Here is a 26,293-nt window from a genome sequence, read left to right as displayed (position 1 = left end):
GAGTTTAAATGCCTAATTAGTAGTTTTAATTTATAGAATGTACGATATTTAATATACTTTTAATTATTATTTTTTTATAATATTGATATGCTCTATAGATTTCAACACGGAAGTAAGTTGAAACATAAGATTATATAGATCTAAGCCGTATGTACATTATTATTTTTTTTATTTTTAAATAAATCAGCAAATAAATGACGAATTAGATAAAAAACAAGAATATGTACGGCACGAATAAGACGCGAGTGAAAATAAATTTACATAGTAATTCGCAAATAGGCTAAGCCCTTAAAATAGATTTCAAAGGGTATCGTTAACACGTCGCGGCGCGGGTCTCGATCAAGAACAAAATAAATCGAGATGTAATGTATTTCGAAATACCTGTGCGCCCATTGATCCGTTCACAGCCCACACTGCATATTTAAGGGCACGGATATCTGCGTAGATCTCGCAAAAAGTCCGCTCCGTGCACACGCTTCGCCCATATAATGATTGCCCGCCATATCGAAACGAGGAATCCCTTGTAAAAATCACCGACTCATAATAGGTACCTGCGTATTTTCGGCGAGATTTCTGATTCGTTTCTTATCATCTCATTTCAATCTTTCGCTTGTTATGATGCTTACTTTGGGAGGTACTCGGCGAATTGATTGAGTCGCTTGATGTTTCGCTAAGATTCCTTTTTTAGATTTCACTTTTAGCGCGTATATTTAACGATGTTTTTTTTTTTTTTAAGGACTGACAGAGCACGCTTTATCCTAACTCGTATTATAAATGCGAAAGTCAGTCTGCGTGTTACACTTTCGCGTCTTAACTAGCATGCACGTGTGTCACAGTTACAGAAAAGGACATCGAGTACATTAAACCATTACCTCCCGCCCCTCCTCAAGCCAATCATACAACGAGCGAAGCGAGTCAGGAAACCAGTCTCATATAAGAATTAATTATGTAATTGAATATGCGTGGCTGATAACAGTTTGTTATCTATAGAAAGTATTATTTACTTACCCCCTTTCAATAATAAAGCAGTATCGCAATCTAATAGTTAATAACCCAACATCGGAAACCTGATTTAGCTGCGCCACTTGTAATTGAAAACCGTTGGGTATTTATTTGAATGGTAGTTAGCTTATCTAGCTATTTATACTTCAACCTACACAAATCGGAAGACGCGGGAATACTCTATGAGAAACACACATTTATACAACATGCCGTCGATAAAACAAAATAAATATAAAATGAACACCTGAAAAACATATGAAAAAACGCCAATACAAGTTATATTTTAAAATAACAATACAAGTTATAAATTAATTATTTTATTGATCGTTTTATTTGAAATAAATACGCGTATTCATTGCAAATAAATTTTCGTATGTTTTCACTCTTAAATAATAATAATAGTAACGCAAGGTATCGTAGAAAGAGAACAGCGGGATTCGCTTTAATATGATCAGGATAATTTCGAGATACTTAGTGGAGTCAAGTAATGCAAACTGTTCTGAGAACTACCGTCTTAACGGTAATGCTATGATTGTTCCAGATACTAAGAAAATTACAACAGAATTATATTTCAAAGTTTATTTTTATTATTTCTTTGTTTGAAATCATATGATCATTGAATTGCATTAAATTAAATTACGAAACTAACGAACAATCTAAATTAGATCGAAGTAGCTTTTGTTCGCCTAGACATCGCAATCACAATTATTTTCGAGATTAGTTGGAATATAAACAAACAATAAACCATTCGTTTAATAAAAGACGCAGACATTATCGAGATCAGATCAGGCAACACTATTTGATAAACTAAAGTATATTTATTTGTATTTAAAAACAATATACAATAACAAGAATTGTTGAAAATAGTAAACCTAAACTGTAAACACTGCGCTTGGATTAATTAAACTTCAATTAAAAATATTTTATTGACATGAACTAATATTACTACAAGATGAACTTTACTAATAAAATAAAACTTTACCTCTAGCACATAAACCGAGGTAAGATATACCGAGGGATGAATTAAAAAAGTAGCCTATGTACTTTCTCGGGACTCAAACTATCTCGATACCAAATTTTATCTAAATCGGTTCAGCGATTTAAGCGTGAAGAGGTAACAGACAGATTACTTTCGCATTTATAATATTAGTATAGACTAGCTGTGCCCGCGACATCGTGCGCGTTTGAATTTAACAAAAAAGTTATTGTTGTAGCCTTAGTTACTCCTTATTACATCAGCTATGTGCCAGTGAAAGTTCCGTCAAAATCAGTCCAGCCGTCCCAGATATTAGCCGGAACAAACAAATAGACAGACAGACAAAAAATGAAAAAAATGTTATCTTGGTATGTATATGTACCGCGTATACATACATATATATTTAGTAAAAAGCGGTTATTTTAATATTACAAACAGACACTCCAATTTTATAATATGTATAGATATATATATTAGATGTAAATCATTTGCACCAAACGTTAGCGCGATGTAAAAGACTAGTAATGCCATCTAGATTTTTTTTATGAAAACATAACTAACTCAATGTACTTATATAAATGAATCTAAAAATTGTACACATAAATATTATTATTAAAATTCTTTTCACATACATATGTTGTATAAAAATATCACCTCTGTTGAACATGAAATTTATATACAGCGAGCGTAATAGATTAAGCGAAAAATACTAAATCTCACAGTTCTGATAGTTATCACGCAGAAATGTCGTGTTTTAAGTACAGCCGCGCCGCAGCTATTCGGTAGTACGTTGTTACTGTTCAAATCCGGCGATACGAACTGAACCATCAAAGTCATGTATGTGACTATACATCGTGGGAATCTCTCGTACTGGAAAGCCATCTCGTGACCCTTCAACGGTACAAAGTGAACGATCCCGCAGTCTATTTTGATTGGCCATTACATTTGAAATAAACGCAGAAACTAACCTAGATACTAAGCAAAATAATATTATCATTAAAACATAAAAAATATTGGTCGCCCAACGTGGGGCTCGAACCCACGACCCTGAGATTAAGAGTCTCATGCTCTACCGACTGAGCTAGCCGGGCTTGTGACAGTGCACTGAAAATTGACGTCAGTTGGTAACAGTTTATCTTGATGAATTTAAAGGGATATTGTAATCTTACTATTTATATAAATTTGAAAGTGTTTAAATTAAGAATAAATAATGCATATTATTGTTTACAAGATACACAGATAACAAAAACCTTGGAGTTAATCTTCGTCGATTTTCACACTAGCAGAATATATAAATATAATTTATCTTGTGAAAAGTTAATTTAAAATGCCTTGATAGAGCCTTTTACAACTACTATAATATATACTATAAGCATTTTTTTTTCAATGTTTGACAAACGACTTCGAACGGTTGGACGGTGTCTAATGAAATTTGATATAAAAGCAGATTAGGTCGTAGCATGAGAGACAACATACTTTTTATGTCAACTGCCAAGCAAGTAAATAAATAATAAAATAATATTTATCATTTGGTAGATTAAGATGAGCTCCGTCGTTGACAAGGCGTCGCGTCGCGGCCAACAGCCGAACATATGGAATAGCTCAATTAGAACGCTTATTATAAGTTATTATTTTTGATTATTTTTTTAATAACGATGTAAAACTGATTACTAAAACACGTACATAAGTTTGATCACGATGATATTTTTTTTTTATTTGAAAGCAATAAAAAATATATTTGTAAAGTTGTCTAAAAGTACAGGGATACCGTGTATAGATTCCTGAAAAAGATTATAATAACACCTCAAGAATTTCAATTAATATTTTTCCGTCATAACTCAAAAATATATCAAACTATGTTTTAAATACAATTGAGTACGAAGTTTTAAGGTCCTTTAACCACCATTTCACCTTGAAATACTACTATTTAAACCACTACATTTTGGTTTTATATATTTACTTTTACTGTGTGTTTATTTTCTTAAATACAAATTTATTTATCGATACTTGAAAATAAAGTCACCTTTCAGTCAGTCAAACATATTTAAAGACATCGATATAATATTATCATAATAAAACTATTATTAAACTATAAATTAACTATTTGTTCGCGAATCATACAAAAATTACTTGACTGATTTTGATGACAATTTTTCTCTATCAAGTTTATGAATCATTTTAAAATTTCATTTGCATAATATCTTGCAAGGATAGTAGTAGTCGAAGATATAAAGTAAACTCTAAGTTTATAATCAAGGGCATCCAATACGAGATAAACTCCCACTTCAAGTATTCAAATTCGTGTTTTAAGAACTAGTTTAAAGTTAATTCTAAGTATTCCCCGAGATAATTTAAACACTTAATGGTTAAGGGTACTCGTACACTATTAGGTATACTGGATTTAATTCAATTGTATATTCTATAACTCTAAAGTCAAGTTATCTTTCAGTTTGTTGGTACCAACTTACCTACATCTACTCGTATACTAATATTATATATTCGTAAGTAACTCTGTCTGTCTGTTGCTCTTTCATAGCGAAACCACTCAACCGAATTTTATTAAATTTAGTACGTATCCAGCTTGAAGTCCATGGAAGGACATAGGCAACTTTTCGTACCTAAGACCGGACGACTAACCCCTAAAACACGATCGAAACCGCGGACGGCAACTAGTTTTCAATATACTAATCTAAATCAGATTGTTGAACACTACTACCTATACTTGTAACTTTCAATTGCATATCTCTAAATAAATAAATATATAAATATTGGACAACATCACATACGTTACTCTGATCCCAATGTAAGTGGCTAAAGCACTTGTGTTATGGAAAATCAGAAGTAACGACGGTACCACAAACACCCAGACCCAACATAGTATAATAACTAATAAACTTTTTCTACATCGACTCGGCCGTGAATCGAACCCAGGACCTCGGAGTGGCGTACTCATGAAAACCGATGTACACACTACTCGACCACGGGGTTCGTCAAATCTCTATATCAATGCAATTATTTTTAATGTTATTTCATTCGCAACTTTAATAAATTTTATTACGTTTTATATTTATGTGAATCTGGTACTCGGCAACGAACAGAGACAACAACGTACGTAACATATAAAAGCAATATACAAAAAATATATATTAACGATGTAGTTTCAAGTTATACATCAATAAATAATAGCCTCAAAGGAAATTGCCATCAATTCGCGTCTTCTTCGAAAACAGTTAGGTGCGCTATTTTACGTACAGAAATTCAAAGCGAAGGCGAGGGGCGTTCCACAAACACTCGAGCCGTGTAATTTACTCGTTAGGTCACATCGGCGATGCTTTCTGATGTATTTCCATACGTTATTTTGTTACATGTTAACGTTTCGTTTTTACTTGAATCGTATGTAATGCGGAAATCAAATTATTGTCGTTATCGAATTATTTGACGACCTCCGTGGTCGAGTAGTGTGTACACCGGTTTTCATGGGTACGCCACACCAAGGTCCCGGGTTCGATTCCCGGCCGAGTCGATGTAGAAAAAAAGGTTCAGTAGTTTTCTATGTTGTCTTCGGTCTGGGTGTTTGTGGTACGATCGTTACTTCTGATTTTCCTTAACACAAGTGCATTAGCTACTTACATTGGGATCAGAGTAATGTATATGATGTTGTCCAATATTTATATTTGTTTATTTATTTTATATATTTCGAAAAGGACACGTTCGTTACACATAAATAAGACGTTTTTATAATTAGACTTTAATCACGCCTAAGGAAGATTTAAAGTATTAAAGTTTAACTTTCCTAACCTCGGGCTCTTATTGCGTATGACCCGGGTTTTGGATCGGTGACCTCATTATCTGTTGCCGTACAAATTACCAGACAAATGAGGCAGTTTAATTTAGGCAGGTAAGATTTAATGTACATTTAATTAGATAACAATCTTAAAATTTAAATAAAGTACTTAAGTGTATGCAACTCAAAAATAAAAAGGGCTACTGTAAAGTATTTCTCACGTGGAATGGTAACGAGAATGCTAACAGAATTATCCCGTTAAATCACAAATCCGAACCTATGTTCTAAAAATGAACCAGTCCTCTTGACACCAATGAAAAGGCAATAAGATGGTCATGTACACTTTAATAAAGATTTTAAGAATCTCGAGTTTTCTATTAATTTAAAATACTATTAAAATTATATATATTATAATGCATAGTCCGTGTGAGTGTCCGTTATATGCTAATATACTCAATTACCCTACGGGCATACTAGACGAAAACCTAGCTGTTTCTGCAGCTGCTATTATTGTACACTAGAACCAACGCCGGCAGCGTAGACCGAAATGACTTTACAGGGACGTAAAGTAGTATCCTAAATTCGATTACGGGACCAAAATGATAATTGTCACGGCGTTTCCTAACAACATATTCATTTACATAACACATCAACTCAACTCATAAATTTTGTATGTCGTAATGTTATGGTTAGGTAAATAATTGTGTATTCTCCTTTCAATAAAGACAGCAAGAGTAAAATTTCAAAGTCTAATTTTAGTGCAACGTTTGATTATACTTAATACTAACATAAAAAAAACACTTATGTAATGTTAAGGTGCTTTAATCCGTAAAAAATATTTTTAAATCGGCTGGTGTACTACTTATGTGGGTCAGATCTTACGACTGAATATTGTAAAACCAGTTCCACACAGCCGATGTAGATGAAATTATGCACACAGTTTTTGGTACTAGCGACAATAGATTCTAGTATTATAATATACGTATATTCATTAATTTAAAACATGAATAAAAAAAATTAAACTGGCGTTTATAATAAAATCTTGAATATTTATTTTTATTTATTTGAATTTTTGAACTTATTACACCTTACATCGTGAGTGTAAGAGAATGTATCATGTACGTTACCTAGATTAGAGTCAAATTTAATGGTCGGATTTTAGTGTAATAATTTATATTTAATATCTGTTTGAGTACACATTGAGTTTCAAGTACTTGGAACATATATATTTTTAATTTCAAGCAGTAGATTTAACCTGAACTTGGTTACATTTAAATTTATATTCGAGTATGTTTCATTGTATGTCCATAAAGTACATTAACACTATATTATTTAGAAATAATGCAACCGAACAGACAATAGGATTTATTAGGCTCATTCTATTGATCTAATATACTAACAAGTCTTGTCGGTATAAGTCTATCGTATTTAACATAATCGTAATACTAGTTCCCGTTACGTCATATTGAAATACAATTCAAGAAAATAAATCAACGAACCAGAAGTACATTTTACAATACATCGATTATTCTCCATGAATAAATTAACCGATCTATTATAATCACACTTCAATGGACGACAAAATGTACCATATTTTCGATACGCATTAAGGTTTTGTTGCTCTGAAACGGCTTGTCAACGCGTTACACTGTCGTTGTATTGCTCTGTAAAGTTTCTTTGGGACACGGAAAATTATTGCGATATCGTATTTGAATAGAGTGAGCGGAGAACCAACAAGTCTATCTTATTGGACTCTAAGTTGACAACTTAAGCCCCTAACTTGTAATAGAACGTGCAACAAATCAGTTGTTGCGTGTTCTTTTCGCCTATCGCGAGGCACGAATAAAACGGTTGGCTTGTTGAAAATATTCCTTTGTGAAACAATATTCATATTGATATCAACTTTTATAATATCAAGAATATTCCAAGAACCTCCGAATCTTCTTAAGACGAAAAGAAGCTTTCGCTCAACGGTGAGCTACTTACCGTCACTTACTTTATATTATAAAAAAACCTTGAAAAAATAGATCATCAAAAATTTATATGTATTGAACATTCAAGTATTAAGAATTAATTTTACTATTACTTGGTGTCAGGTTAGTGAATAGGGATATGAACTAATACGAGCCACTTAAATTTAATTCAGCTGCTTTAATTACGTCCTTTCCTAAACAAATTAAAAAGATAATCTTTAAATTTACGACATATCTAACTATGAATATAAATAATTAGTTTTAAAACCTGCGATCTCTAACGATGAATCAGTTCCTCTGATGAGGATTGCATACCTGCAACAAAAGAAAAACGCACCGTGTATTTCAAACATCAGATTAAATTGAGGACGAGACATTCTATAGATAAAGAAGCAATGTTTATCAGCGGACGATTCATCAATTTGTTTGTAGTAAATGTTGAAAACATTTAAATGTGCAGCCCGAGTTGGAACAATGGCTATCAATCGATATAATCTTTGATAACTGGACAACCGCTGACGAATGCTCGGCTCCCGCGACCGGTACTGAAATTATTATCTTCATTCTGTGATTGAAACTACGTCTTACGAATATATAACGTTTGAACTTTATTATGAAATCATATACAGCGTATGTGTTGGCTTTGCGAATAAATTTTACGCTTATTTTTATCTTAATATAAACATACTTACGTATGCATTTGATTATGCCGAGATGATCCGTGGTTAAAACATTTCGGATCCACGATTTCGGGTTCAAAACCGCGCAACACTGAATATCATGTATTTCATTTGTGTTTAATAATTAGTATCGTGCTCGTCGGTGAAGAAAAATATCTTGAGGAAACCGGTTTGTGTTGGATGATAATCTTCCACATGGATATCCACTAACCCGCATTGGAGCAGCGTGATGGTATAAACTCCAAACTTAACTTAATAATATAATGTTTGCAACCTGATACTTTTTTAAATTAAACCTTTGAATTTCGAATATTTTTAATTTCTGAATAAATTAATTGTTATGACCTATATTAAGTCAAGTGACTTCACTTCCTTTGGCTATTCCAATAGATAACATGTATTTGTATGCGTTATATAATATTTCTAATAAGATAATAATTTACTCCAATATGTAATCGCAGTTGTCAATATGACCTTTTTTTTAAAGAGAAATGTTCATTCCTCTACGCTCCATTGCCGTTTGGTGCAAGAACATTTCCGACACATTCAAATTACACCTAACACTACTTTCCTCCATCGCAGAGCATAAGATAAAATAAAAATACAAATTCAGCACGTGATAAATAAATCAGTAGTGCTCGCTCAGGTTTCAACTAGTGATCTCTGATTTAGAACAACGTGTCCCGAACGTATTTCAAAGTACATATCGACTTTATTAAAAATACAAAATTTAATTAAAAAATATTTTAATAATAAACAACACGTAAATATTTTTTGGAATCAAAATCAACGATTTAATTTAAATATTAAATTTTGTGATATCTCAAAAATAATTTAAATTAAGATATCGTTTAAACCAATGAGAGAAATTGTGCGAAGTATATCGTGATAACATCGCATCGAAATGCAGCGGTCAGATGCGGTACATGTAATCTTTACGACATTTTCAATATCCTGTATCTTCAATAGAAACAGCTTAACAATAGTTAGTTATAATCATGTAAATCTTCTATTTGTATGTACGTAACTAAACTCCAGCTAAACGGTTGGATCAATACCGATGAATTATTTGTGTGTATTTAACTGGGTCCGTGGATGATTTACTTTTGAATTGGTAGATGGCGCTTAGGTCAGAAAGTAAATCTTTTTTTTTACCCGGACATATATGTATGTATTTCTGTAATTATAAACAGCGGGACTAACACAATAAACATCAACATTAATTCTATGACTTAATTATCAATTAAATTAAATGATTCAAAAATTCCTGGACTTTATAGATGATTTTCAGTCCTCGTGTACATGTACACGAATGTAACCAAAGCAAAATATAATTACCGTACTTAATACTGTATGTACACACAAGGTTATACAATAAATGATAAAATAATGTCGATAGCATCAGATCGAGATGCACCGATGACGCGCAATATTCAAGCACTCGTGTAAAAATACGACTAACGATATGTCATACGTCAATTATACTGTTAATAATATGATGGGTCGTGTATTAATTCATTAATAACGTTAAAAACGAACGAAACGTTAAGATGGCTAAAAAACATTCAACTCAAAAATATAGGTATATAAACTTGAAAGTTAATATATTAAAATTATCTTATTTTGTTGACTACAACTGTCTCGTTATAAAAAATGTTATTAGAATCCTTTGCTCATAAAGAAGATTAAGTTTTAGACGTAGATATTCTAATCAGAGAGCAATCTTTAACATCTTTATAAATTGTCTCGTACAATGTTAATAATAGTTACTTGGCACCAATGTATAGAGCAAAAAATAAGTACATTTATAAAGCGACACGCAAGATCGGGCGGCGCAATAAGTAATGGGCCGAGCTCGGCGTGGCCATCGATTGCGCGCGTTATCTCAATAAAGAGCAACAGACTACGTTCATTAACACTTTGACACGGCACAATCATAAATTGTGGAACCCCGCCGCGAACCGTACGCTTACCCTTCTCTGCACCCCTGGTACCTGGCCCCTGGCCCGCATTCTACTTTTTGCGATTTCCATTGTTTTTGGTAGACGCCCCATAAACTGTAACGGTCTGATCTCCGATACGAGCGCAGGTGTCACTCTTCACACGTTTCCAACTTAATTAACACCGCTTTTGATGTGTGAATTTGAACTACACATCCATTTTATACGTATGTGTGTACAATTAAAATTGCAGCTGTGCAAAATTACTTAGTAAACTACTCAGTTTGTTATCTTATGTGATTCTTTTATCTTTAAGTCCGCTATCATCAATCGTATCCATTTCAATGGGCACATGACACAATGCTGATACTAAAAATTTTTTGGGATATGTACAAGGAAATTAAATTACAACTGACGATAAAAGGCAACGTCATTCATCAATAAAGATAATTCATTCGTGACTAACAGGTAAGAATATAAAATGAATGTCTGTAATTTCAAACGACGAAATCAACAGCATTAACTGTCCAAAGCTATCGCCGAGTACATAAAATATCGTACCCAAAGTTACAAACATGGGAAGTCATTAAACCAACCGGCATGGCACTTAGGAAACTCCTATAGCCGTCTGGCCAAGCATAAAGATCAATATCTCGGTGGCTCGCTGCCAAATCTTTTTAATATCGTCCCAGACGCAACTGAAGAGTGGTTACGAGCGATAACAACAAAACTATTACGTGAGCAGTCCGTTCGCGAATTGGTCAGAAAGCTGACGGTATCTGTAGGTCGCTAGTTAAATCTTATTGTCAAGCACAATAGGAAATAATGACTGGGGAGACTTTTCTTGGAACACTTTGGAGCTGATAAATTCCATGGTATCGTTGTCTGACCAACTTTTAATGAGACCAGCTTCGGTTCGATTTCAAAGTACTGGAAATACTTCATAGTTGGTGAAAATTAAACGACACTAAGTTTTGCGCCAGTCAATACTTTATTTATTGTCCAAGGATTACGCTTTAAAAAAAAAAAAAAACATTTCAACCTACATTTATACTTTATAATGATGTGTTTACATAGTAGAAAAAAATATCAAGCTCTAATGAATACGATACCGCTTTTGCTAAAGCAAATGGTTCAATAAAGGCACCGTGAACTAAGGCGTTAAGTTTCACACCGTATCGCTCCCGAGATCCAATACAAGCGACGAAACGAACACCTATTATCATAAAGCTAACAATGATGTAAAAAATCAAACAAACATAAGATTTAATGACCTAGTAGTTCCTGGGACGAATACCAACGAAGCTAGGGAGGAAATGGCTGTAAAATAGATTTTATTGGGGGCTATTCAACATCGAAAGCCTGGTGTGGCATCAGGCGCGTACTAATCAAATATATAAATGACAGTAATCAACAAATTTACATATTCATTAGACTTACTTCGAATCGTAAAGAGATATTATTTTTTAATACATTGGTTCATAAAAAAGTAATTAAGGCATTGGTCGTATAATTAAAGTATTTTTTTAATATTGGAACTTGTTCTTAATTCAAATTTAACGGCGTGATATTGAACACTAGATGAATACTTGTGTGGTCCGACCAACTGTTGTTTCCGTCAAAACATGGGTATTCTGCGAAATAAAAAAAGTGTTACCACGTGTTCTAAAATTATTTACCTAATGGTTCTGGGTAGCTTTGTCTCCAATAACAGTTTGGATATTATGGAATACATAGGTTTTAAAGTCATAGAACATTAGTATCTATTTTTAATGACCATGGTGGACTGAAAAATGGGCAACCTGATTTTAAGTGGTCACCACTGCCCATAGGCGTTGCATTAGCAGCCTGTAAATATCCTCCTGCAGGGTTAAGGCCTAATCTCCCTTTGAGGAGAAGGTTTGGAGGATTGGAATATGCTCCAATGCGGATTGGTGGAATACACATGTGGTCTGCCACAATTTCGTTGAAATTAGACACATGCAAGTTTCCTGACGATGTTTTCCTTCACCGCCGAGCATGAGATGAATTATAAACACAAATTAAGCACATGAAAATTCAGTGGTGCCTGCCTGGGTTTGAACCCGAAATCATCGGTTAGGATGCACGCGTTCTAACCACTGGGCCATCTCGGGCATAGACGTTAGTTAATTAATAAATATGAATAATTCCTAATATTAACACCAAAGCGACACCAACCTTAGAAATTAAGATGTTATAACTCGTACTTGTAGTTACTTAAATACCCTCAAACCAGTACCCCGCCCCACCAAATCAATTAAAATAGATTCTAATTACACTTACAAAAATAATCATATAAGTTGCCACTTCTAGTTAAAGAGAATGACCATGTAAACTTTATGCATTGAAATATTTAGACGTACTTAAAAAAAAAATATTTGAAAATCGAACACGTTCATTTATTTTGAATCGAAGATTTGTTTATTTTACAATAAATTAGCATAAACGAAAAAATCCGGTGTAATTCCCACCATCCGTAGCTCGTTGGTAACCAAGGAACGATATAAAATACTTTTAAACGTTATTTACATTTGTTTACAACGCTCTTTGATAGAAATTTAAAAAACAATATTAACGTTAAGGAGATATTCAAAACGCACTTTACGTTATGGCATCGGCATAGAGATGGGCGATGATGACTCCGAACAGCTACCGTACAGCGACTAGCATTCCTAATAGCATCACGGATAACATTCTGGGCGGTAACAAGTGTTACTCATGGACCCTGAATATTAAAATTTAATAAAGTATAATATATTATTATATGACTGCGTTTCGGTTTAGTCGCTAGCATATAGTGCTGCAGTTTCCAAGGTCCCGGGTTCAAAACGCAGTTGAGTATTACGTTACTCCTGGTAATTTTTGTGTTCGTATTCAATTATACTATTGGTAGCTAAAAGATTTATCACAAATACTTGACTTTAAAGTTGATTATGATGATTTATTCATATTTCAAAAATTATTTCCTCCAATCTTTATTCATATTGAACGAATATACTCCAATAAACCCTATAATCGATTTTACTTCCTTATAGCTATTTCATCATAAATAAGTTGGTATTTATTATTTTCATTATTAATATATAACAATCAGAATGAGCCGTCAAAACGATACTATACAAATATAATATAAGGTATCACATGGTGATAAGTATAAAATATGTCTGGTTTTAGTCCAAAATTTACGACCCGGGCTAAAAAACAAACGAGATAAAACTGTTAAAAACTTACGAAGACAGGAAACGGACAAAAAATATAAACATATCCGTTTGAAATAGAGACATCGTTATAAGTTAACAAATACGCAACAAAACAATTTATCTTTACTAAAATACTTCGAATAAAAGCGACGAATATTTCACATTGACTTCTATAGAGGCAACGAAATGTTATTAAACAAACAATTCGCCCATTTGACGCTTCTTCGGACAGAAGACCAAATAATTGATTCTTTCCGGGGCGTGGTGCGCCGACGTTGTCCATTGTGGAAACTAGGGACGTCTGTTGACAAATAATATTCGTATTCCAAAAGGTTCCCTGGGAAATTCCTTCTCATTTCCGTCGCTAAACGAAACCTCGCACGCCAACAATGGTCGCGACGCGGCTCCAAATTAAAAATAAATTGAATGTCGTAAAGTTATGACAATATGTCAACAACATTATATCCGGTTATATTTATCACGAATACTTCAAATTCTATATACATACTTAAAGCATAAAAAACAATTATTTATAATAGATAAAATCTTTACTTCTTGAAACAACACATTTATAAATTTCTTGACGCTTACACGCATTCAACGCGAGATCAAATAAAAAGAACAAAATCGTTCGTAACATTTATCGAGTAAACGTTTAAACGGTACAGAATATTAAAAGGGCATTTCTAACCGTTGCTTTTCTCTTGACTCGCTTAACTAATATTATTTAACTACGGACTGCTGAACGATTTCATATCCCATCATTATAAAATATTTAGCGATACGTCTAATTTTCCAAATAACACGGGGTATTTTAATAGAATGTCCGTAATAACTAGGCATCCGGACGTACAACGCCCCAAAGTTTGAGGTAATTACCGGTTCGAAGAGCCCCACGCGAGATTAATACATCGGAGAGATATCAAATAATAACAAATGCAACGACAAAAAACTAAAACGTCTGATAAATGTTCGATCCTACCTGAGCCTAATGCAGTCAAGAACAGTCCGACAGAAGGACGATCGCCTTGAGTTAAGATAACAACCAACCCAATATAATAAATCTTAAAGATAAAATTAAACAAAACAAAGACGCCCTACTAATTGTTTTACGAAACCTATCATTAAAGTAAACTTAGCTATCGAGGTGCACCTAATATGTATGCTAAAGTAAAACAGAGTTGTTTGTTGAGAAAATTAATTAAGTATGAAAACCTAGACTGCGCAACTAATCCAGTTGGTACAGTTTTGTAGGCTCCGTGTATTAATTACGTTTAACGACTGCGAACAATATTAATACGTCATATGTTACACTGAATAAGGCGAATCATTAGACGGGCGTCTGGTTAATTTCACTGGCGAGACTTTTCTATAATAACTTATGCAAAACGTATTGTAGTCTAAAGCTTTAAAATAAAAGCATTGTGTTGAACAGACGACACCCAAGGCGGTAAGGATCACGGCTGCTGAACCGACCAACAAGACAATAAATAGCTACCCATTTGTAATGAAAGAAGTAAAATTACTTCATTGTTATTGCAACCAAGGGGTTCGCTAAAAGCCGCATAAGAATATAAATACAGTCGGCAGCACTTTCATTTTCATATAACAAAAGGATTCAAACACGAGCTATTAGCTCCGAAAAATCTTTCTTATTTATTAAAATCGTAGCCGAGCTTATTTTTATTCATAAAACATATTTTCGTTTTTACATTAAAAAAACAACGTAATAATATGTACCTTGGTTTGAGGATTTCTTTTTGTTTATGAGTTTTGTTGTAATTTAATTTTAATTCATAAACTGTTTTAATATATATTTTTTGTTGAACTGTACATGTTTTATTAGACAAATATACGATTCTCGATTACAAACATACTTTCAAAAAGGAACAAGTTATAAGCTGTTACGACACGTATAAAAATAAACCCAATTTAAAAAATTAATGAATTAATAAATTTATATATATTATAAAGTTTATAACTAGCACGAACGTGAATCGCTCGAAGTGATATACGACATTGACTCTAACAATATTAACATTTAAAGTATACACATCAAAATAGCGTATCATCGTACGTAGGTTATCAACATTTCAAGAGTGATACACGAACATATTCTTACAGAATACCGCTGCTGATTTTATTTATGACGTAACGAACACCACTTTAAGTGTACTGACAACTGTAGGACAATACAAAGCATATTCAAACTTAGTCACAAAAGCCCTTTATAAATTAACAAATGTTTGTAGTCGAAACAAAAGACAATCGCACGTGCGTGACCGCCATTAGCTGGTTTCTGACTACACAATTAACAATAAATATATATTTTTATCATTTTAATGCAAGATACTGAATATATTATCTGACTTTCAGTAGCAGTGGATACGAGCTACGATATAATAATTCCATACATTATTTTCTAACAAGTTAGTAAGTAGCATAACCCAGATACTAAACTCGATGCTGACAATCTCAAACTTTGCTCATAAGTTTCGTTCAACATGTTTAAAGCGAGGCGGCTACAATTTCGATTTTATATATTTATTACAGTATTATATGTAAAATACTACTAACTACGAGATGAAATACAAACTACAACATAAGAAAAATGAGAGATAAAAACTTACAAGATTCACATGATGATAAAATTGCGTTGAATTTAACTTTGAAATCATTCGATCGATATCCTAAATGACTTTAATTGCCTCTAAATGATATCCTGCTTTTTTGATGCGTGTACATATCCTTTGCACTTTTTTTTATTACCGAACTTAGAACAAGATCGCATTACATCTTTTTTTTTGTTATTTGAATATTTAATAATAATTATAACTTTTTTTTTTTATAAAATAAGTTCAAACATCCTAATTTATTATGACGATATTAATATTTAATTTTAATTCACCTACGTGACGTACTACTTTTTTGAGAGTGTCGTACGTTTTAATATATAAAAAGGTTGACGAAATATTAAGGCCAGGGTTAGAACAAAAAATGCCACACGTGACAAAAACTATATGACACTAATGTCTTTGCCAAGTTCCGTGACAACTGCTCAGTCAATGTGTATATGAGCTGGACATTCCTTCCTTGGAATCTATTAATATTATAGTCACAATCCGCATCGTATTTAGTTGGTCTGTTTTGTTCTTCTAAACTTGAGGATATCTTCCGGAATGTTTATACGTATAATATATTTCATTTTAATTTATAAATGTTAAAGAGAAACTGATAATTCGTAATATATTTAAGTCTAAAAATTCAATTAACTAAGAATTACAGGTCTTATGACCACTAGCATATAAGATCAAATAAATAATATGAATGTAAGTAAATATTCTACGAGGATGAATCTGTTAGAAACTTAGTAGTTACTCTCGCCGACAATCGGTTACATAAATAATTAAATACAATGGTTTAATTATTACATATCCCGCATGGTAATCAACGAATAGTAACACCACACTTTTTTATAATCTATTAGTCTCTATAAATCTTTATTGATATACTGTACACGTCTTAAAAATGGCTGTAGTAAACTTCGCGTCGACATACTCGTATTTGTAATTTATAGGTATGAAGTCAAACCAATAAAGTTTTCCCTATTTCTTTATACCCCGGTATACTTGTTACTTCAGTTCAAATTATATCATACAAATTAAATTCATAACATGAGTTTTACTTATATAAAAAAAAAAAACTTAATTGTCTTTACAATTTGGACGAGTTGAATTAGAGACATTTATTACCTGTAAGTAACGTAATTAATGACCATTAGTAAATTAGCAAAGATAATTATATATTAGTTAAGTACGGGTAGATAGATGACTGGGCTCAATGCTGTTTATATCATAATATATATTTAAAGATGCTTATTGAAAAGATTTCAACGGTTAGTCCCCATATTTTAATTAAAAATTTAACTAGTACAAAAAAAAAAATGTACAAACAAATTAAGCAACTAAAGGTAATATCATCAATAACACTAATAATTCTGAACAAGTAAAATGTATGAACGATCATATACAAACTTGTACAATCATAAATTAACAAACAATTTTCAATATTCGTTTCGAAACATTCCTAGAAAATTAATGTCCTCATTATTCCTTACGTCATATTTAAACAATATTAATAAAACAAACAAGAGCGGCGGAGAGTGAAAGGATCGAAGATTATTCGAAAGACAATAGAAAAATGATACTTCAATGTTAAACAAATTCTCAATAACATCCTTAGCTTAGGCGAAGAATTCGAAAAAAATTGGGTGTATTCATAATTTGCTTTCAGAATGTCGGCGCACTTAACATCGTGAGTCATTTATACCTGGAATCAATGACTACAATGAGTGATCGATAATGCAATAATATTCTGTAATCTAACGTACAAATCGAAGCATTTGACCACAAGACATTTGTTATTGTGTTAAAACGCCATACGGTCGCCAAAATATAACGCTTCTCTCACTCCGACCGCAGAGCTATTTTAATGGAGTCATTAAAATTTGATAGTTACAAATTGTTTATTATTTATCAGACAGAGTTTACTCATTCCGAAAACCGAAACAGTTTCTGGAACAGGAAATATCTTCAAACAATTTTATGCCGTAATTATTTTGTCGTGCATCAATCATCTCATCTTATTATGTAAACAGTTTTATATATGTAAACAGATGTTGTATACGTATATAATATATGTATACGCGCAAATCGAAGCATTTGCTTTGTCGCACCGCCATAAAATGGAATTCTCTATCAGCTCACGTGTTCCTTTCCTTTTTTAACCTAGGTTCTTTCAAACGAGACGTGAAGAGGCATCTTCTGGGCTGGCTTGGTGAGAGTGACTAGTGCAGTTCATTCTCCCTGACAGTACTGGCCGTCTTCGCGTTTGGACTCCACTAACACTTACCTCCAGCATTAGTTGGAATGGAGTCATAAATCTACACAGTTTATATATATAAAAAAAAAATGAAATAAAAGATTATTTATTGACACTGGCATTGAAAAATGTATCACCAATGAATATCGCGAAAAAAAAACGTAAAACTAGATATACTACATTTATAAATACTAATAAAATATTCAATTTACTTCAAACACTGGTTCTACATAATTAACAAAAAATCGTACCTAAATTGAGTTGTAAATATTAATGTTAACACAGCAAGCATGAGTAATAAACGAAATCCACGCTGATGACGTAATCCAGTTGACATTCAAAGTGTGAGGTCCAGGGGAGCGATTCATTACAATTTGTTACCCAAAACAGTGTGACGTTAAACAACCGCCTGTGATTCGTCATTAATTATTACGGGAGCCACTTGAAATCGCCCCCCCACGTATGAGGAGAAAAAAATGGGCGCCACGATCATGTAGAGCGTGGACGTTTTGGTGGCGAGTTTTGCATTGCCCAACGTACGTCCTAACAAAACAATGTCAGAATATAGAACGGCCTTTGTCGGCTGCGACTATTAGAACGATTTGCCGTACGTGCCCCGGGATGATTCTCTTTCGCCCCACTTTATTACCTTTAGTTTCGCATATTCTTTTATTTGCTTTACACATCTAGCCCGCACTGACTACCGTTGGAATTCTAAATTGCTCCTTCATTGAATATACGCAAGCCATAACCGTGACAGTTCCTTTGAAACATTCACTGAAATGTTGGCATCGCAAGATATATAGTTAAATTATATTGGTCACGTTTAGCTTGGAAAATTTATATTTTAAAGTTGAAAATCGTTATAATTTATCACGTCATATATTTTAACTAATGTTGCACATTATGAGTAGGTACTTAGAAATGTTATTACAATATCGGTTTGATTTCTGTTATTTTTTTTTCTTGTCTGTAAATAATATATAACAAGATGAGCGTTAAAAAATTATATATTTTTTAATTTTTGACGATTTTTTATATATATAATAATAGCATGAGCTTCATAATTTGTTATATGTCAATTCAATTCCTAAGTAGGCATCGAATATTTTTTAACTAATCCATAAATAAAAACAACTACAACAGAACGTCATAACATACTTTATAGAAAATAATTTAAAAATATCGAAATGAAAAACAAAACAGAAATAAAACAAAAAAAAATCTCTTAAATTCTTTAAAACAAGGAAGTATGAGAGTTTCAGTAATCAGTAATCTACGTATACCTAATTCTCTAAATATTATTTAAACATTAAACAAAATTGTGGTAATAGATCTTAGTCATTGCGAATTACTTCATCGTTATCAAAGCTATGAGACATATTTTCAGAAAAACATCTGTTATCTTTTACTATAGAAAACAGATAACAAATACCAGAACAATAAGACAAACGAATACAAAACGAACAGTTTTTTATATACTCAAAGTATTCATAGCAATGGAACTCAGAGAATTTCAATGAAAAGTTATTTTAAGATATATTATTGTATTTAATATAAGTTTAAATGGATATATAAGTTTAGATGGAGAACAGATGTTACGTAATGTTCGTCATTAATGACTGCTTCTTGTAATACTATTATTACAAAGCGCTCCGTTTTCACTTTCACTTTCGTTATTTATCGAGGAATCCTCGACGTGTTTCGAGAAGACAACAGTTCTTCAAGGAGCGGACGCGTTAAACCAAGTCACCGAAACGTAAGTGAAACCGAAGCGTTTTATAATAATAACAGCAATATCATAAACACGGCTCATTTAGTAGTAAAATAATAATATTGTCCAACTAACGTCCGTAACAAAAGAAATAATTTGTTTCTAGAATCGTCAGCCCAACAGTAACAATAGCGCTTGATGCATTTAATGTTTACAACCCGAATTAGTATAAAGGACGGCAACAAAAGCCGGGCCGATAATAGAAATAACAGCATTAAAACCGAAATTAGATTCGCATTAATGAAACGTGGGTTCCAACAACTAACATAGCAGCTATCGGGATGGCGTACAAAAGATAAAACACGGAAAAATAGTTCGCCAGCTTCACGACAATTATGGAAAATGATCGCTATCAAAGTCGAGAATGGCGTGAAATAAAGCCGGTCACGTACTCGAGCCCCGCAGGACGCCCAAAGTTTTGGAACGATGCACCTGTGTTATTAAAGCATCACACGCTTTTGTTCCTATACAATAGACGCCGAATTGCAACTTGAATTTCTCACATTGGACAGCGGTCAGGGTAACAGGTATACTTTTTTTTTTTGTAAATTAACAGTTGGTATGCTTGATGAAATATTATTTTAAATAAAACCTTTCTAATAATAAAACCCAGTACTTTCCGTTAAATTTGTTAATGGGAGAATTTTAATATTTCAGAAAAAAAATCTGCTAGGCTTTATGATACTCTGATTTTATTAAAATATAAAATCTGGTCTGATCCATGATGAATTTTGCCATGTGTCAGTTCAGTACCAGACCATAACAGCACAGTACTACCTATCCATATTAAGATATTTTATTTTATTTTTATGAGACATTTTGGTCGATAAATGAAAAATTTGTGACCAGCTTCACTATTTAATTCCAGTAAGGTTAATAGCCACTTTCTAGGTGTTCAAATAGAGCATCAAGATTCCTGAGTAAAGACTTCAATTTTTTAAGTTGATTATTATGTAGAATTTTGAAAGAAGTTACAAAATATATATTAAGATTATAAGGGGTTTTTGGAAATACCACCAGAAACGGTTGTTTCCACAGGATATTTAGATAACTGCTCAGAGATTATAATAATCAAGTATCGTCCATAGACACAAGTTCATTTTCATCTTTCAATAGAAAGAGCTCAGTCGCGGTACCAAAGGATTTACGTGTCCCCTGATGGAAGTGTTACACTAACGTATAGGAAAATATAAAATTATTAACAGATAAACTGAAATTACATAATATCATTGACTCTGTATATAAAGCTTTATAGGCTACTTACATGACGTACTCGACTAGTATTCTTATTTATTACAAATGAAACACTAAATAAATTGAATAAATTAATAGACTGAATTAATAGCAGAAGTATCCCTTTATAAAGTTTTCAAATAATACATAAATATCTAAGTTTAATGCATAAAGTTACTACAAATTTATTACATTTGACTTGGAAGTATAGGAAGAGCATACAGGAATTAAATATTGAATGAATTATGTGATATAAAATCAGGAAAACGTTATACAATGATATTGATATACAGCCATCGCCCTGAAGTCTTCACTCGAACGCATAAGATATTCCATAGCAGTACTTTAACTTGGTATCGTTCATCATAAAATAAGAAACGGCCGCCATAACAAAAAACATTTATTATCCGTTACATTGAATCTGTTCCATTAACCAATAAAAACTAATATGTAACATGCCTACCACAAGGTCCCGGAAAAAATGTAACAGGCGTCTCCCGGATTGTTCTATGTTCAGCGTTTTATAAATTATACATTTTATGTGCACAACAATCGCTGATCTGTAATTGTAATGAGGGCCCACGAGTCACGTTCGATGGACAGTGCTACGTTTAGTTGAGGAATAAACAGTAAGGTCGTGATATGGACAGTTTTGCACGGACTTTGTTTTCGATTGAAAAGTTTTGTCATATTGTAACCAAATACAGTAGGCCTGCTATCTTCTTCAAGGTGATCATTAAAAACTATTGTATGACATTTTTATTTACCTTTTCTATATAATAATTCAGGCCTAGTTATATAATAGGTTATTTTCCTTTATGTACTCGTATTTATAACAGTATGTCAGTTTGTAATAAAGCTAACCACCTAAATGTACTGCTACGAATAAGTTAAACCGCAATATCTTGACACAAATACGTTCTTACGAATATAACAAGTTGATAACTGGTGTATTTACATATATTGATTTTATAGTAAAATATTCGCTGAAGTATTTTATAATTTCATTAGTATATTAATCTTCTTAACAAATCCAATAAATATAATTTAGATATCTTAAATACGTCTATGTATTTTTTACGATATATGTATAGACATTGACGCTGTTAGAAATATTAACCGTTTCTTACATCGCCAATGCGCACCAACGTAGGAACTAGGATATTACGTCCCAGTGCCGGCAGTTAAACTGGCTCAGTGACTCTTCAATCCAGAGCACAACAAGAGTATCTTTCGAGATACCTACACAGGGGGGCTTGCACCAAGTAAAAGTCCTATATAATCCAGTTATTTCGATTACCTTAACTAATATCTTAGGGTAATAAAATTGCAGCTGTACAAGGCCTTCTAGTTGGGTGTGGTACACATTTCTAGGTGTTACTATCGGATATTGGATCAGTCAACTTGTTTAAATCGCAGCAGCTATTAAACTTAAGACTAAGATAAGCAGTATATAAACTAATAATTCAATAAAATAATTTGTCTGCAAAAAAAACAGTAGTTTTTATCATATTTGAAGCGTCATTTCTAGCAATAATAGCTTAGTAATTTAGATTCTAGAGAAATTTTCAAGAAACTTACTAGTTCGCTTTTCAACAAATAAATAACAGGGATATGTTATATAATCATTATTTGCCCTGGATAAAATTCAAAGAATACTTATAGTTCACGCATTTGTATTGTCGATTTCGCAGAAGCTTAAATTATTAATAAAAAAATGAGAAGTACGCTCAGCGACAGAACATTTAACAGGTATATTACTTAACTTTAAAATGTTTATTTATTTATTTGTTTATACAAGCAAGTCATAAATGAGAAACATGAAAATTATAAAAAATGTCAAGGTCAACGTTTTATTGTTACAGTCAGTTACCCGAACACAGGTTTCGCAGCGGACGATTTTTTTGGCCGCACGTAATCTGGAATCGGTGGTATCTTCTAACGCTTTATTCATTCGAAAAAATAGTGGTTACTAAAATATTTATCTGGATATGGATTAATAATGAATTAGAGAAAACAACCTATATTTTTTTAGTAATCTGTAATAGATAATAAATAGTTATAGTATACCTTAGAAGATAGATACATTCTGCACTAGTGCACTTTTGTGTAGGGCTTTTTAAGATATACAATTTTCCAGAACATTGTTTTGATATATCTCCTGAGGTTAAGGCAGGGTTAGCCATGTAAACGTTCAAAAACAATTCTGTGGATAAACACCGCTATAGTTCAGCTATTTTGAACAAATCATTTCTAAATTATATATAAACCCTCTTTGTTTATCGCTCTGTTTACTAGTGAAAACCGCATCAAAATCCGTTGAATAGTTAAGAATATACGGATAGAGACAGAAAGGGACATTGTTTTATAATATATATTTGTAGTATAATATGTACGATCGACTAATATGTATTTATGTTTGTTTAACATGAGATTTAAATAAATTTTATATAATTATCGATCATGTATCATAAAGTGCAAACGTATTATCATTTATCACAAATAATAAATTGTTATTTTGAAACGTAACAATATATTTCGACGTGGCGTAACACGAATCACTAATCATTTTCCAACACCGAGCACCGCAAAAAATTACTCAATTGTTTCCGTCTGAAAATAAAAAAAAACAAAACACCAACAGTCGAATCGATTGATAACTGCTGTTACAAGTTTTTTTTTTTTTTTCGGCAGCGATTACAAAATTGTAATCAACAAATAAAAGCGGTTTCCAAACTTTTTGTATCATCAAATTCAAACATAATTTGGCGTTCGGTCGTTCCAATTTCATAACGCTGTGGTTTTTGTTGTTTAAAAATGCGCTCGTTCGCTAACATGACCTAACACAAGACGGTTATTATGTTGTGTCGGAGTATGCGCCGGGGCACAAAAACCGTGTCGAATCAGCCACAATACTATCTAAGATGATGTTCATCTGAGCATTAGTGATATTCTTTAAAAACTTTCTGTTTATTTTATTCATAATGATAATATACTGTTATTTATCTATAATTAAATTAAAGCCGAGATGACCCGTGGGCTGGAATGCGTGGATCTTAACTGAAGATTGTGGATTCAAATTATTTTATGTTTTGTGAGGAAATCATTTGACCATTTCCAATGTGAACAAGTAGCTCACTAGATCCTATGGATGCTACACAATCTTCCCAATGCACTATATACAAAAAATTACGAATCTTGCCATCGCGATGTAGAAATGTCAAAGATTTGATATTACGCGTATATTAGTATTCGGAAGTAACAACTCATTCATGACGCGTACAGGCTGCTATAAAATCACCTAGTTATAACTCGTTTAGTTTGTTTTGACGAGTCCCATATATTACTGACAAAGCCAATTTTATAGTTCTTTTTTTATTTATTTTTTTTATTCTAATGTATTATTACTTGTCGTCGTCTTAATTACAATCATAAATTAATTCAAACGTTGCCTTGCGTAACTTCTGTTTATGCAGTACAATAAAATTAAAACATCGTTATTTTCTAATCGTTAAAAGTTTTAACGACATCAGAAACGTTATGCATTATTTGAAATTTGATCAGAAGACCGTTATTAACATAACTCTAAGTCCACGTCTCCCTTCTATAACGAGAAAACGCGTTAAAGATAATAGTTTAGAATTTTTAATCACAAATCATTTTCTATTATTTCTTCGGATGGGAGTTCATATCATTTATATATAGGCATTAAAAGCCCGCCCTCTGACGATCGGATCGTATAATTACAAGCGTGTTGAGTCGATTGAATCCTCTCCTATTTGTTTTCATAATCACAATTTCACGCGTACTTGCTGGGAGAGCAAACATGTTAAACTCTTAGTCACGGTGGCTGTTTTTTTGTGTACATTCGAAGTTTACACGTGCATTTAAAAGCCCGCATGGGGAAATCGTACACGTTACTAATTAAAGGATTGAAACGATGTACCTTCCGCCGCGTAAAGTTATCCATGCAAATGACTGAAATTGTCCTTATAACAACGGGAGCGTAGCGTTATCTGGAATGCGTGTGATACGACCACGCAGTGCTGAATAAACGCCCCGTGAAGTCGTAAAACCAAGCCACGGTAACTCCAAAGGACGCCTATAAATTCTTTATTTTATGATCGCGAGCTTATATTTAATTCTGAGAGCGTCCGCGTTGTTTCCTTTTTGTCATAATATAAACAAAAATTTATTGAAAATTTTAAAAGGCGGTCCGTCGATATCGTTTTATAAATAAAAGTAATAATGTTTGAAGCGCTAATGAGCTGCCATAAGCTGTGACTTTGTTGTGAAAGAAACGTCAGCGTCTAGTATATAAATCATTAAAGTAAAGATAAAAAATATATTTGAGGAGCCGCTTTAGGCTCGGCGTGTAACATGTAAATATCATGTCTTAATGTTTTGCTCTTAAGCAATAATTTATCGTTAAGCAGTATCGATCAAGTGTAAGGGTAGATATAATACAGTAAAATATACTTAATGAGAACGAAAGTTTATTCCTCTATCTGTTACTCCGATGATGTTTTCGTCATATCTACTAGATATTTTAATAAATAAATGTATACTTTAAAGTAAATTAAATCTAAAGATATTTCTACGTCAATAACACAGCAATAACCAACCTTACATTAAAAACAAACTTGTAAATAATTGAATTATCGTAATATCCTTCTTCTGGGTAATAGTTATCAAATGGTCGTCCACACAAAGTTGCGTCGAAGATCGCATCCTTAACGATGAGACTGCATTATGCAACTAAGGTATCTTTATATATTACGACTATACATTATGTACGTATATATATGACGTGTTAATTGGAGCGCGGA

At 32.6% G+C, this 26,293-nt stretch overlaps 1 protein-coding gene and 1 non-coding gene across 2 annotated transcripts in view; both read right to left on the bottom strand.

Annotated features, from left to right (window-relative positions):
- Su(var)3-3 (Suppressor of variegation 3-3) overlaps positions 1 to 26,293 on the bottom strand; it is a 313,385-nt gene that overhangs the window by 99,908 nt on the left and 187,184 nt on the right. The window lies entirely within an intron of this gene.
- Positions 2,997 to 3,069, bottom strand: Trnak-cuu (transfer RNA lysine (anticodon CUU)). Its single transcript has one exon. It is a non-coding gene; the product is annotated as a tRNA-Lys (tRNA).

The sequence above is a fragment of the Vanessa tameamea genome, chromosome 11 (genome assembly GCF_037043105.1).
Source record: "Vanessa tameamea isolate UH-Manoa-2023 chromosome 11, ilVanTame1 primary haplotype, whole genome shotgun sequence".
NCBI classification, from domain to species: domain Eukaryota; kingdom Metazoa; phylum Arthropoda; class Insecta; order Lepidoptera; family Nymphalidae; genus Vanessa; species Vanessa tameamea.
The sequence above is the reverse complement of the archived record's forward strand: the minus strand, read 5'-3'. Positions and strand labels throughout refer to the sequence as shown.